This window comes from Antrostomus carolinensis, unplaced genomic scaffold (genome assembly GCF_000700745.2).
Source record: "Antrostomus carolinensis isolate BGI_N321 unplaced genomic scaffold, ASM70074v2 scaffold9664, whole genome shotgun sequence".
NCBI classification, from domain to species: domain Eukaryota; kingdom Metazoa; phylum Chordata; class Aves; order Caprimulgiformes; family Caprimulgidae; genus Antrostomus; species Antrostomus carolinensis.
The window spans coordinates 48972-64904 of NW_010311408.1; positions in this window are offsets into that span (position 1 = coordinate 48972).

Here is a 15933-nt window from a genome sequence, read left to right on the forward strand (position 1 = left end):
GGTGGTGGGAACATGAATTTCCTGAGCATGGCTGTTGATCTACCTGTGTAGTTCAATTCTAGAGAAGATGATAGGTGCCAAGGAAAGCTTTTATAAACACTCAGAGGAATTTGATTTCACCGTTAATTGACATGATTTTATTAAGGGTAATTCCCGGCAGAAGAAAAAGGGGTTTGTTTCCGTGTGAAGATGAAAGGTGTTCTGTTGTGTTTTCTTCCTTGTATTGTGATTTCTAACTGCTCAATGGCCACTTGTCCATGGATAATAATTAACCTACTGAGCATGAAAAATGCTTTCATACAAACCCAGCAAGACAAACATAACATATTCTGCAGAAAGCAAACAATATGGCACAAAAAGGACCTTGATATTTGCCCTTTGCTAAGAGCAGTTCCTCTGGCTGATGGTCACCTCACTGCCCTTCACCCCTCGCTCTGCAGTGCAAGCAGGATCCCAGTTCAGCTTTCCCCTTCTTGGCAAAATTTGAGTCATGTGTTCGTGCGATTCCTTCCCAAAGCAACCAGCTACTTCAGGGTTAGACATCGTTCTGTCAGGTAGGGGAGGGTTACCAAGACCTCTTTTCTATTTTTGTTCTTTTTTTGAAACAAAGATACAGCTGTGTCCAGACAGATGTGTGCAAGAGTGGTGGCATCAGGGTCTTCATATGCTTGTTGGAGCAGGAAAGAATTTTTGCATCTCTGAGGCCACATGTGCACTTGTGCCTACACAAGAACAACAGTTCCCGTGTGCTTGTGTGACCAATACCTGCAACTTCTGCAGCTCTGAGTTGCCTCTAGTCCTGTTTTATCAGTTGCTGTTAAGACCTTCTCCTACTCACTGAATGAATGGAGAAAACTCCCGTGTAGAACAAGTCCAAGCAAGCACAGACGCTGCTTACGTCAAAATCTGTGATGTACTTCCATGCTGATCCACTGAGCTGGATGGCTGGAAACCCCCACTCTGCTGCTGGTGCCGTGTTGAACTCCGAGAGTGACACTTCCTAGCCCAGAGAAATGGTGCAAATCAGCTTTGCTGGTCACTCTGCAACGAGCAAGTGCTGTTCCAGATGCTGGAGGAGAATTTCATCAAGCTGATGGTAAAAGAGCTCTAGTTCCTTCTTGCTTTCAAAGAACATTTGCTGCTGGATTTGCTGTCTCTAGTCAGAGCAGAAGGTTTAAACCTCAGAGCTCCAGGGAAGAGAAAAGGCTGCTGAGCTCCTATGAAAGGGAGTGCAAGTAAGTGGCTGTGCAAACGATTTGTGTTCACGCTTCTGCAGACGGAGGGGGAGCTGAGAGAGGAGATGGGACAGCAAAGGTTTGCAGGGGGCTACAGAAGAGTCAAGAGGCTTGAAACCAGAGGGAAATGCCATGTGTGTTATCTCCAGAGGAGGTGGGAAGCAAGCTTATGGCAAGTATGCTGGTGGGTCTGTGGTGGTCTCATCCTGCTGTGTGCTCAGGGATGGCACCTGCTGAAGAACCAGGGCTGGAAAGGATGAAGTGCCTGTGCCCTGCACATCTCCTGCCTCTCAGTTGCAGCTTCTCACCAGTCTATCCTAACTTTTCAGGAGTAGAAAAAAGGGAAAACCAGTGCTCCTTTGTTACTGTATTGGTGAAATCTGTCCTAGAGCTGGCAGTGGAGGCAAGGCTTCATTTTGGGCTTCATGCACTTGTGTAGGTGGGTGTCTGCAGCCATGGGTGCTTCTGCCTGCACTGGAGTGACCATGGATGCTGACAGCCTGAGGGAAACCTGGACACACAATTTGTGCCACATGTGTCCATGCAGGCAAAGAAGCTGCTGCCTTAAACCTGATGCATTGAAAACCTTGTGAGAAATGGTCTGCGAGGCAGCACGATGGACTGGTCAGGAGGGAAAGCAGGGAGGGAACCCAGTTATGGGGAAGCTTTCAGCTGCAGGAATGTGTGTCTGGTGTTTGCAAAGTCCCTGTTGCAACCAGTGGTCCTCTCTGGCTCGTCACCAGCTGTGGGCTGGGGCTGCACACCTTTTTCTTTGGTGTTTTGGTTTGGGCTGGTTTTGTTTGTTTAAAGCTACATCTAAAATCTTGGGTTTGTGTATTTACTTTCATTTTGTACCATCAAAACTGCCAGCTTCCTTCTCTTCCCTGTCCCAACGTAACAGCTTTTGAAGGTTTTAGAGCACAAAACCAGTATTACAGCTGAGCTCAGGAGATGGGAGTTTGCACCTTGGTGTACGAGCTTGCCACTCTTAACCCAGGTATCTGGACACCAGTGTCACCAAGATCAGGGCAGTGGCATTGTCTTGTCCAGGACACTCTGCCAGGCAGGAGTGGCTCCATGCTCTCTGTTTGCAGTGCTGCTGTGTTTGTGTGTCTAATGCAACAGGGAGGGATTTCAAAGAATTGTATCGTACCAAACCAGACCAGGACAGGCTAATCATTAGCAAGATTAACACTAACACATCAAAACACACAGCTGGAATAGGTTTTAAAACAGAAGGTATAGCCATTACCAGGTATATGGTGTTAACTTTCTCCTAGCTGCCCATATCCATGCCATGTTTGTGACCATGAGCTTGGGAACTGCTGTTGAAACCCCCACGAGGGTGACTGTGCAGGTGTGAGGATACATGAGAAACATGGAAAGTGTTCAAGCATTAATAAGACTCAAATATATACCTGTAGCATAAGGACAGGTAAAAACTCATTACAACTTGTAACATATTTCCATAATTTGGATTTTGGTGTGTTTCTTCCTACCCCCTCAGTGCATTGGAGCTTGGTGAGTGCGTGTGCTGCACCAAAGGGGCTTTGCTGGTTAGTGCTGAGTGAGATGGATCTACTGCAGTGTGGCTTTGGTGTGAAAAGTCATGTAAATGGAAAAATTACAAGGTCTGTTACAACATAGTGGCCTTTTTTCTTGCTTTCCGACTCAGGACATGTTTTTGTTGAGTTAGTATCATCTTGAGAAAACTCAGGACAGCTAAATGTTTTTGTTGAGTTAGTATCATCTTGAGAATGGACAGCATTGCTGTGCTCTTAAACCTCACTGTGCTACACCTCCACTGAGTGATAAAGAAATTTTGATGTTCCTTGTAAAGTTCTGGGGAGGTCAGGGCCCCTCAAACCCCACAGTCTCTCTTGCTATCTGTTTTGATTTGGTACGTTGCTGTGCTCTTAAACCTCACTGTGCTCCTTGTAAAGCTCTGGGGAGATCAGGGCCCCTCAAACCCCACAGTCTCTCTTGCTTATAGGGACATGTCTTTATAGAAGATGATTCACAGTGTTTTTGCAGGGCAGTGGAAGATTGGTCTGGAGGAGCTGTGGTATGAGACCTCCTTGGGTCCTCTTGTGTGTGGACACTTCCCTGGATCCCCCTGTGCTAAAGCACTGTGGGATTGGCCTGGCTTGAGAACATCACCTTCCTCTCCAGCGATATTATATCCCTAAATTTTGAAATAGTGCATTCAGGTTTCCAGCAGAACGTGCTCAGACCAGGCAAGCTCTTCTAAATATCATTCATTACAAGACCTCCTTTGGGTTTCTCTGGTGCTTTTGTGCCTCTGTCCGTCCTTGGGAGGAATATCTGGATTTATAGTGATTTGAAAGAGATCAAGACCTAACCCTTGAGTTAGGCAAACCCAAGCAAACAGCTGCTCTTGCTGGGTATGAAATAACCAGAGTTCAGTCCCCAAATGCTGTGACTCAGCTGCAAGGTTGAGCTCTGAGAATCTGGTGAGCTCCTAACGCCGATTGCCAGGGATCAGCACAGTTCAATCCATTAGCTATTAACTATTGCTCTTAACAATGACCAGTGTCAAGGACGTGCTATGGGATCAATGAAACACAAAGATTTAGTCGCCACACTGGTAATTCTAACCTAGGAGCCCTCCTGTTTTCTAGAATGTTTACTGTTATTCAAATATATGAGAAATAAGAACATATAGAATGGAGTTGAATTTTTTTTCCCCTGAAATCCTTTTAAAGCAAGACCTACTAACACCATAAGCTGTGCAAGATACAAACTGAGCAGCAGTGGAAGGAGGAGCACTGGCACATGTGCCAGAGGCGATTTATGGAGCTGCTGAAGATTTGTGTGCCTAGAAGGAGGGGACAGGGACAGCCTTCTGGCTGCACAGGATTGGGGCTGTCTACATCGTTATGCTGCCCATCAAGATCACTGTAGAGATGGCCTTACTGTGAGTTTTATTTGCTGTAGTGGGGTGAGGAAAAGCCACCAATCCACTTCATTTTCATGGAGTTACTAATAAGCAATCAACTTTGAAGATAAAAGATCAAGCTGACCTAAACACATACAGAAAAATATTTCACGTGCCAAGCCGGTGCCTCCTTTACAATATGGAAAGAATAAATAGGAGGTGCTAATTTTGTGATGCAGTGAGCAGAAACAGCTAGGCAGATCTTATTGAAGATTATCTCAGGATTTACTAAGAAATCAGCAGGTTTGAGGAATCTCTGCAATACTTGTGACCCTCCTAGCTAAGAATGTTTGTCAGTGCCAGTTAAACACTGTCCTATATGAGGAATATATTCTGGAAAACAAATGTAAACGAATAACCAGACAATCTTCATGGTAGCAATTGAAATAAAAAAAAGATCATGCTGCTGGCCTAATTGTATGTTCCTTTAAGGTGTTGGACATACCATAGACTAACTTGTGACCTAATTTTATGTTCTTTTAAGGTGTTAGACACCCCATGCACCAACTTGTTGCTTTTCAGATAAGAGTCTCATGGTTCATTTGTTTCTTACTTTTTTTTTCCCTTCTCTCTTGGGCTGGAAAGTGAAATCAACTTCCACACTCTGAAACCATTTTTCTAGTTTAATACTACTCATATTGCAAGGAGCAGGAACTTGTTATGATCCAAAAGCTCTTGCTTTACAGCCTCAGCCTGTGCCGTGGCAGTTGCTGGATGGGTGGATGGTGCTGGTGTGGGTATCGTTGGCAGCACCATTTCTGTTAGGAGATGCTATTTCTCTGTACTTGAGATGAAAGGTATTAAAAGTCCTATAAGAATGTTTGCTTTGCAGAGGAAGGATTCAGGTGTGCAGACACCCTCCCCTTTGCTGTTGGTTTAAATGTGAAAGGAGTCTGCCAGCTTTCTCTTATTTCATTTTTAGGACACCACGTCCATCCCAGTCACTTATGCTTCAGTATCTATTTATCTACCCTCTGGCTGTACAAACGTGGCAGTTTTTCAGAGCTCATTTAGGCCATAACCATACAAATTCTCTCCTTAAAATTCAAAATTTCCAAATCTACATCCTGACTGTTATCTCCATGTTGTGATTCAAAAGACTCTCATGACCATAGACTGATTTGCAACACTTTAGATTACTGCAATAATATTTAATAACATTTGTTATTTTTTTAATGTTAAAATTTAATGCCAATATTGTAATGATAATTAACCTGCTTTCCAGAAAGGAATGATTAAAAATCTACCACAGAGAAGAAAACATAAATATCATAAACCCAATCCTATACTTCTGAACTTTTTTTTCCTTAAGAAATTGGTCTCCCCATGAGCGAGACCTGCACATCTATTCACTGCTCTTTCAGAACTCTGCTTCCTTTTGCACACGTGTGAGGAACAGTCCTTAAAAGTGTCTCAGGACTTGTATTCTTCTCCTTCCCCATCTCAAAGTAGCGCTACAAAAAAAATTCACGTTTCAGAAAGACAACGAAGAAGCATTACTTACACTCCAAGTTACTTCTGCAGCTTATTTTGTACTTCTTGGTTTTTTTTTCTTTCAGACTGACTGTTCCTAGATCTGCTGGTGTCTCGGTGGCCAACCCCAGGATCTCCTGCAAGTGTCCTGCTGCAGCCGGACACTGGGCTCTGGCAGTGCCAGGCTGTTTTAAATACTCCTCGTACCTCCAGCATTGCATTTCCACCTGTTGTGCCTTAAAGGAATAGCATCCAAAAGCTCTGGCAGGTGAGCACCAGCCCACGTGAGAGCAGGGAAGCCAATGCCCATCCCAGCTCTGCTGTCACTTGGAGGGTTCACGCTGTTATTTACCTCCTGGTTACACATTCCTGTTGTGCAACAGCCACCCAAGGGTGGGCTCCTGGACACCAGTGGTCCCAGGCACCTTTAGGAAGGAGCCTGGTGGTTGCTTGGGGTCAGGTCCATGGAAGGTCTTCCGTTCTGCTGGGAGGAGGGTACCTGTGAGATGGCTTTCTGCTTGGACAGGACCCCAGATAGCTAGAGCAGCTGTGACTCCTTGATTTGAAGTTGTGTTCCTACACCTGGTACAAAGACACTGGGGAACCTTATGGGGTCTGACTCTGAGCACACAGGGGTCCTTTCCCTGCTCCAGCCCCCTCCTCTGTTGGCTTTGCAACATCACCCTTGAGTTGTGACCGTGTTTCCCATCAGCCCAGGCAGGAGAACCCCTTGCTGCAAGGACTGACCTGGCTTCTGATCTTATGACACCCTCAACCGGTGCTGGGAGAGATTTGTAGGGCAAAACTGGACAAAACCAGGCTTGTTTTTTTTAGTTTTTGCATATTTTTTTTTTAAACCAGTGTCCCTAGGCTGGCCCAGGCAGGTTGGTCATCCTGGTAGAGCAAGTATCTCCCTTCTCTGCCCTCTCCAGACTCTCTGCCCCACCTCAGCCTGGTGGGAAGTCCAGGTGGGCAAGGGCTGGCCTCATCTGTGCAGACCAAGAACACTGTTAAGCTCTTTAAAATGAAAAATAATTAACAGGAGCTTTGCTGCCATCTTCAGCCTCGTTTCTTTGCTCTCCTGCTGGAGCCACGTCAGGGGCACAAGTTAAAATTCCCTGTGAAGTGTGGGGTTGTTCAAAATGGAACAGTAGGTGAAATTAAAATTAATGAAGATGAAAGTATTGGTGTTCTGTGGGATGAATCATTAACTTGCTTTACCTTGTACTAATGATGATAAAGCGCTAATTTCTTCTAAGAGGGGAGTCACATGAAGCTTTTATCCTCTGCTTTCAGTGATGAGCTAACAGGATGGCAGCTCCAGGCGTTCCTGCCATACCTGAGAGCAGTGACATCCTGACCTGGAGTCAGGAGGTTTTACAAATTTGTCCCCTCTTCAAGCCAGCCTTGGAAATGCTTTTCCTCCAGCTAAGAGTGTTGAGCTCCTTTTTTTCCATGAATGTGCAGCTTTAGCAATGGGGAAGGGGCTTTTGAGGTGAGGTGAGGCTGTTGCTGGGCTTGCACAGGGTGATCTGCTGGGGACCTTGAACTGAGAGAACAGCCACCATCTCTCCTAGATGGGAACAAACGCTGATCCCTTTGCAAGCCATGTCCTTCCCACCAGTGCTGCTTCTCTGGATGCTGTTGGCATTTTTTTTGTGCTTTCTTGGCCACAGTAGGCACAGGTGTGTTTGCTTTCCTACACCTCCTGCTCTCACAGCCACCTCTCCTTTGGGTGCCACCTTATCTCCATCCTACGGGTAGCATGGAGATGTGTTTGAGAGCCTAGGCTTGTGGAGGGTGGGCAGGAGAAAGGTGACATGGCTGTGGGTGGAAGAAGTCCTGGCAGAAACCAGCCATGGGGATCTGCAACCAATTCTGCATCTTGGGGAAGAAAAGTTAGTCCAGGGCAGATGACCAGTTTCTTTAACCAAGCCACTGTCTTCGCCCTTAAGGTTTCTGGTAAAACTCATTCATTGTCTTATGCAAATATATTTAGTTGCCTTAACAGAGGAGGAAGTGTCCTCCTGCCAAGTCACAGGTTCCAAAGCACTTTGGCATCTCCAGAAAACAAACAGCCTTCAGCTTGCTTTTTTTTTTCTTTTTTTTTTTTTTCAGGACAAAGCACAGTTTAGCTTTGCACAGTTTCAGGACATGCAATCTGAGCACAGACACCAGAACTAGTGTTTGAGTCTGGGCTGAAATTATTTGATTTTGAATATGTGGATAGTTCTGCAGAAGAGTTGGAAGAAAAATAGCACTTGAGAATTTGGGTGTCTGATAGACTGAAGTCAGATATGGTTTACACGTTGCAAAATGACCTAATGGATAAAGATTTGTTGGTTTGTTGGGTTGTTTTTTTTTAAAAAAACTCAGAAAATTCAGATTTTTGCCTAACAACCCTGCAGCCACGAGGGTCCTTCCTTCCCACCCCCCTCCCCAGCTTTACCTTTCCCTCGGGGTGCTCTGTGAGGGACAGTCAGGGTTGCACACAAATACAGATTACAGATGTGTTATTTTATTCTCTCTTCTACAAACCATGTAGCAAAGGGCATCTGGGCATCCTGTGGGGATTTGGCTCTCAGCACAGGACACTCAGCTTCCGAGCAGGACAGCGAGGAACAAGGGGTGCTGGGTGCCTTGCAGTTTATAGCCAAGCCTCGACTTTCTATAGGGAAACTTCTGAGCTCATGTACACGGGGGCTTTGGTGGCAGCGGGTTCTGTCTCAAGTCTTCATCAGTCACCTTGAAAAGTATCTTTTTTGCCATAGAGTTGCTGTAAAAAAAAATTTAAAAAAAAATTCAAACAAAACAAGAAAAAAAAACAAAAACAAAACAAAAAAAATGAAGAAAAGCTGTGCTCTGCCATTGCCTCTCTACAATATATATATTTACAAGTGATTTCATAGGTATTTCTGGTTTTATGCCAAACTTGGTGTTTTAAATGGATCTGGTATTTCAGGGAGTTGCAAGAACAGAAAGTGAGGAAATCCTGGGATGGAAGGGACTTCTGGAGTCAACCTCCTGCTCATCTGAAGAGGAGAGTTATCCTGGGCTTCACCCCAAAAGAGACATCTCAAAACAAAAGGTACAATCAGCAACTTCTGGTTTGTGTTCTCATTTGTAGAAGTTTTTTACACAATGGTCATTGTTTATTTTCATGGTTTGGGGGGAGGTGTGGGGTGTGTACTTTTTTCTTTCCATTCTTTCTATGTAGGACTGCAAGAACCCTTCATACAGCTTCTTTTTTTGTAAAGTCAAATGTCAAACAGCAATGAAACTTGTATAGTTTTAGCAAGTTGCATCACTCTCCACAAAATATTCTAGATTTCAACCTAAATGGCCACGGTTTTAAAGCCACTCTGGAGGCTTCTTTTGACATCCACGTATATTCTTTAAATAGATTTGGAAAATGTGATGTCTGTAGATCTGCTTTCTCCTTCTGCTTGAGCCAGTGGATGTTTCAAATAGGAAAAGAGATACGAGCATCCGTGCAGGAGCGGGCACGCAGGTGGCAGTTCATTCCAGAGGGTGCAAATTGTCACAATCACTTATTTCCCTCTGCAACTATCTGACTTTAAAATATCATCACCTGCTTATATGATCAGAGTTTAGATCTTAGTGCATTGTAATGCGAATAAGAAATGCTGTCACCATGTTTTTTGAACCTATATGTACTAAGTTTGATCTTTTCTTTAATGGCAAGGAGTACACTTCACTGATATAAATTCTACACATTGGATACACTTTAAAATATTTGCTCAGATATTTTCTCCAAGAGCTTTTCTCTAAAATGTTAGTACTCCAAGACAGGCTCACTGTTGTTAAACTTTGCCAGAAGACATAGACTCTTACACAGAAGCTGGTCATCCTGAATCTTCCAAGGATAGCATAGATTATCCTGCACGAGTAGGACAAAAAAAGAATGAGATGATTGCAACACAGTGAACAGGAATTGCTTCTGGGCAATATTGCAAGAGGTCATAAGCGATCAGATTTTATTGAAACAAGCGAGCAGGAAGAGCGATAACGTGTTTACTGTGTGTAAGCAAAAAAAAAAATTATAATCAACCCTATAATAAATTTATAAGCCTCATATAGCATTTAATCAAATTCTTTTGAAATCTGACTCAATGTCTCTTGGTCAGGAACAAAGGCAATAGTTTGGCATCAGAACACAGATCCTGGCCTGCAGGATCATAATTCCTGGGCTGCAAACCCCACAGTTAACCTGTGGAGGTATTTTACATGCTAAGCTGCAAACCCTCTGCTTAAAATTTGGTTTTCTTCTCTTCTACCAAGGGAAATGACACTTGTGGTGCCAGTTCCAGAAAACACCCACCTACGTTTGCCAGAGCCTGTCCTGCATTTCGGACTTGGGGTTTCCTCCATCGGTTGCTCTTTCACAGGGTTCAGACCAGCCTGGATCCGTGCTGCTTCCAGGTTTCCTGTGGCACTTCTTCCTTCCCCTTAAAAACAAATCATACACATGGAATGGAGGGAACTCCTCTGCTGATGTCTGTCTGAATACACCGGCGTGTCAAGACCAACATTGGATTCAGCCCATTGCTTCCCAGTTTCATTCTTGTGGATAATGTATTTCCACTCACCACCATCGCTGCTGAAGGTTTTTGTCCCTAAATTTATCTCTAGGGACACAATGTGTTAAAGAAGAAGATATATACATCTATTTTTGAATATTGATCATTAGCAAGGATTTTTGGGGCAAGTCCTTGTTGGCTTTGCACTGAGCAGGCTGGATTTGGCCCTGAGAAGCCACCCAGCATGTAGCCGCTCATGCCACGCAGGTTCCTGCCCTTTATACTTCAGGATTTCCGAGCACTCACAGAGCCATAAATCTTCTCTACACAAAAACTCAAGCTGGCTTTCAGCAAGACTTCAGAATTTCCATTTCCTTCATTTGCTTTTTGTTTAAGCATATTAAAAAAAAAAAAAAGCAACTTCTCTAGGACATTGTTTGCAAGAACAGTTGTGCTTTCAGGCTGCAGAATGGATGTGTAGCTCCAGAGATGGAAATCTGTGGAACAGACTCCAGCTCTTGGAAATCACAAGCAAAGCCATTGCAAAACAACAACCCCAACCCGAAAGGCATTGCCTGGCCAACTTACCTGTCTCCTTTTGCAGCTTTATTTTGGTCAGGGTGAGAATAGTGATAGTGATGAAAATCAGTAAAATGAGAACTGGTAAGATGACTGGGAGCAGGGGTGAGTCACCTGATGAGCTGGAAAGATGAACCATCAGAATTAAATTGGATTTTGAGGCAACTATGGGGTGGCTGAAGTACCTTAATGCAGGCTGTTGTTGTTACACCAAGAAGTATAAAGGAGTGATAAACTCTGAGTAAATCAACAGAGAACAGTCAACAAAGTCAAGTGGAGATGAAATCATTTGATCTGGAGTTTGGCTTATGAGGAAGTAATTTCTACAGCTACCTCTGCTCTACTCTGTGGGGTTTATGTTGGCAGCTGAACGAGCCCCTCCAGAAGGAAAATGAGCTGTTTCCACCATACAAATTCACAAGCAAGGTTCATACTCTTTCTTTGTGAGTTGTTGTAGACTCTCATGCTGTTGGAGGGTGTCTACGTGCTGTTTCATTGCAAAAACTGTATAAATGCTGTCAGAGCTGTGCCAGGAACGGTGCAAAATCTGATCCTTTATTCAAGAGCAAGATTTGTGGTTGGTAATGTGCTCTCCTCTCCTCTTTCTGGCTGGATGGCGGGGAGATATGACTTTGGGGAGGCTGGGGGTCACCGGGGCTGGTGTGAGCTTTGAGGTGCATGGAGGGACAGCTCAGGATATTGAACTGGATTTGTGGACTTTGTGGTTTATCTTCAGTTATGACTGATACTGCGATATCTGATGTATCTGTACCAGCTATGCAAATCACCTCACCCAGCACTGGATGGTGGCCATAGCTGGGGTGGAAGATGTTGGAGCTGCTCATGGCCATCCTGTGCAACAGGAAGCATGGAAGGTAAATTCACTGGGGAAACCACTTGCACTGGGCTTGCTGTAGAGAAGCACCATGGAAAAAAATACTGGCCAAAATATCTCACAGCCTTTTGATTAACCTTGTCCAAAGATAGCTCCTTATGCAACACACAGTACCCAAACATGGGTTGCTGGCTGCCTCTACGCACTGGGACTAGTGTGTGCAGTGAAGTGTGTAGCAGCTACTGATTCACCAGTGGTATTGCTCAAGCCTGATGTTTCCTAATGTCCCACATGGAGCAAAGGAAAACAGGAGCACATCTATTGACTCTGGCACTTCATCTACAGGAGCTACCAGCACCAGAAGATTTAGAGACAAGTTCAAAGCTACGTGCTACAGATGGACGTGAGATAACCCTGCCTTCTGCTTTTCTAAGGATGTAAGATAACCGTGCTGTCTCCTTTTCTAAGGACGTGAGATAACTGTGCTGTCTGCTTTTCTAATTATGAATGTCTCATACTGGTGTTTTCAACTTGCAACCTGTGCAGGGCCCCAGGAAATGGGGCAGACAGGTTGTAAACCACCAACTTGGTGCCAATGAGAAACGTGGCCGTGAACTTACCTCTCATGATAGATTTCACTTGGGAAGGTTACAGAGGTGCTGGGGGGGTCAGTGGGCAGCAGGACACTGGTGGTGTCGGCGCTGGTGCTCTCGGTGCTGGTGCTCTTGGTGATGGTGCCCATCATGTACATCAGCTGCGTGATGCTCCTCTGCGTGGGCGTGCTGGGGGTGGTAGGACGTGATGATAAAGTGGGTTTCACAAGGGTGGATGTTTCTGGGTCTTGTGAAGAGCAAATTTCTATGGAGAAAATTACTTTGAGGCTTGAATATCCATCTTTTTGCAGAGTCAACATGTTAGATTTACCAAAGATTTATGCATTTCACTTTGCATCTCCCCATGAAAAAATATGCAGCACAATAAGACCAAACCCAAGTATTTCTGTTTTCCTTCGAGTCTTACAGAAAGCAGCTTGGGGGTACTAATGAAAACTTTTTAATACTTGGCAAACATTCATACTGGAACCCCACTGTTTCTGTCTTTCCCAGCTGAACGTTTACGTGGATCTGTGTATTTACCTGCAGCAGTTTCTAAAACTGCAAAATAACCTTGAGTGGAGCTTCAGAACAAAGCACACGTCTCTGTGCTGTCCTTGCTGGGATCAGGGTGTTGTATGCTAGGGGTTTGCAGCATAAATCAATAATATAATTCAAACAAGCTAAATTTCCTCTGAAAGCTCAGCTGACATCCCTGCCTCTGAAAACCTTTGCCATCACCTCAGTTACTTGCTGATAACTAAGGCAAAATGTATAGTTGATGTTTCTCATCATGTTATATTTATGCATAGTGCAAAGGAGAGTCTATTCTCCTCGTGGCTGTGAAAGGGCAGAGGAAAGACTGATTTAGGAAAAGATTTATTCTATTTATTAAACATATTGTATTTATTATTATTTATTTAAGTGTTCCAAGCCACCCCACCACGTACCCTTCTGGATGAGCAGCTTCACGGAGGACGTGAGCTCTGTCTGCCCGTGTTTAGCCCCACACCAGTACCATCCCTCATCCTCCTCTCTCAGCTGGCTCATCACCACTGTGTAAGTCCCGTTTTCCTGGTCGCTGCTGGCTATTTGTATTCGCCCTTTGTAGGACTCGTGCACAAACCCGTCCACATCCACGAGCAGTGAGCAGCTGGCTTCCTTCCACCGGCACAAATACTTCTTCTCATAGTTCCCCTTGGGATCATAGTGGCACTTGATGGACAGGGAGCCTCCAACTGTGCCGCTCAGAAATTTTGGTCTCTTGGGAAGGGTGGAGGCTGCAGGTTGGAGAGGATTGTGTTAGTATTTCATGTTCCTCATCTGTGAGGAACCCATGCAGCCCCCAGACCCCATCCTACCTGCAGTCACCTGCAGAGCTACCACCTGTGGGCTGTCCTGACCACTGAGCCTTCCCGTCCCGCACCTGTACAGCCCCGAGTCTTCCTTTTTTAAGTCATTTATCAAGATTTTGAAAGCTCCAGAGCTCTCCTGAGGGGTGATAAAGATTCGTCCTTGGTAACTCCTTCCCACGTAGCCATCAGTGTCAGCTATGAGAGTACAGCCGGTTCTTCCCAGTTTGCACCAGAACCTCTTCTCGCCACCTTGGATGTTCCCAGGTGGGCACAGGACAGTGACTGAGCCACGGAGCTCCCCTTGGATCAGCTCGGTTGGCCCCAATGCCCCAGCATCTGTAGGGAGAGAGGGCAGCAGGTACTGTCTGGCACGCAGCTCCCAGCCAGGTAAGAGTTGCTTTGACATTTATGAAGAGCTGATTTGGCCAAATCTGGGGACTTTTATACCCCATCGTTGTAAATATCTGCTTAATAGCACAGGGTAGAAAAGTCGATACTCCAGCTGTGTGCTGATGCTCCAGCATCTGTCCCCAAACCACTCCCTGTGGAGCCTCCCCCTCCCCTGCCAGTGTCCTACCTGCCACCACCGTCAGGTTCAGGCTGACGTACAGGCCTCTGTTGGTGTTGCCAATGCCACATCGGTAGATCCCCGTGTCACTGCTCTTCAGGTCTGTCACGGTCACCATGAAGGTGCCGTTCTGGGGGGTGTCCTCCAGAGACACTCGCCCCGTGTAGTTTTTCGAGGTGTAACCGGTGGTGGAAATGATGGTGTAGCAAACTCTGCTTCTTGCTATTTTGCACCAATATTTTCGGTCGTGTTTGTTGGCTGGTGTGATGGAATAGAAGCACTGATGGGTGACTGATCCTCCAACCTCACCTGTCAAAAACCTAGATCCATACAAGATGCTTGAAACTGGCTCTTTGGGGGAAAGAAAGAGAGAAACAGAAGTTATTGGTTACTTGGAGACAGCCAGATCCTCGCCTGGCAAAAACCAGCATAGCTCCTTTGAGTCAAGGGTGTGAGTATGAGTGGTGCCAGTGGGATATCCGGCTCAGAAAGTTCAGTGTTGATTTTGGATGTGGTGTGTCACCTTTTTTGAGTGCCACATCAACCACTTGAGGATAATTGATGGCACAGAGCCACTGCCCCATGCTGTGGCACAAATGGGGAAGCCCTCAATGCCTCAAATCCCCATCAGCCCTGACAGTCCTGCCTGGAGTTAAGTGTCACGGGCAGCAGTTCACAGCAAACATCCAAGAATAACCTTTGGTATTTGCAAACTCTGCCTGATCTGGTGACTTTCTTCTCCCTGCAGTGGCATTGCACAGGCACAAGCAGCAGTGCTGGGCAATGGAGAGCTGGGATTCTCCTGCCCAGCTCTTGCCATGCCTTTGCCAGCTCTCTGCAGACTTCTAGAGGGCAGGGAGGTTTGATCTGTTCCTGTTTTGTAAGTGGAGGTGTCTAGTGTCCACGTGAGGATTTAGCCAGGGATGTACCCATGTCCCCAGTCCCAGCTTTGTTCTCATCACTGTAAAATGCTGGAGAGTTGGTTTCTTGGTGACTCACCTTGCAGCAAAGCTGCTAAGAGAAAGAGAACCACCATGTCCAGCCTTCACGTGTACTCACTTGGCAAACTTCAAAAATCTCACGTTGGATGCGGGATTTTGCTGATGCCTGTGTTAGCAAACAGAAGAGAGAGATGGTGGCTGGGATCTGCCAAGGTAAACCACCCAGATGGCTCCGATAGCCTCGGAGCAGAGCGCCTGCGTCCCTCGTGGCTCCCAGCCCGTGGCATGGCCGAGCCCAAAGATTCAGGGATGGCTTTGGTGGCTGCCAAACCCAGCACCAGGCAGTCAGCAGCCATGAGATGTGGCACTTGGTGCTGGCCATCCATCTGCAGGGGGACCTGGGGCATCGAGCCATTTCTTTTCTTATCTTCGTTTGTTTTCAGCTCAGGAAACAATAGGAAATGCTGTAGGTCTCGGGAATGCCAATGTTCTTTACCATCTCCTGCCACGCCCGAGTTAATTCTCCTCCTTTCTTATTTTTCTTCCCTGCAATTTATCTTTGCTCAGATTGTTGTTATCCATTCTCAGATCTGAACAGAAACAGTGTTTGGGGGTGTCTGTTCCAGACAGGAACGATTTCCTCATTCGAGTTAAAAATTGACTGTGGATTATTTTATCCTAAAGAGTCTCTACTAAAATTCGATGTTTGAGATTTGCCTGAGCCCCACTGCAGTTCAAACCTCGGTTGGCACGAACCACTTGGTTTCTTTTATACTTGTTAGTGCATCGGAATCACTTCAAAGCCTTCGGGGAAATAGGAACAAGGAAACAGCAGCAGCTCAGTGCCATAGTCA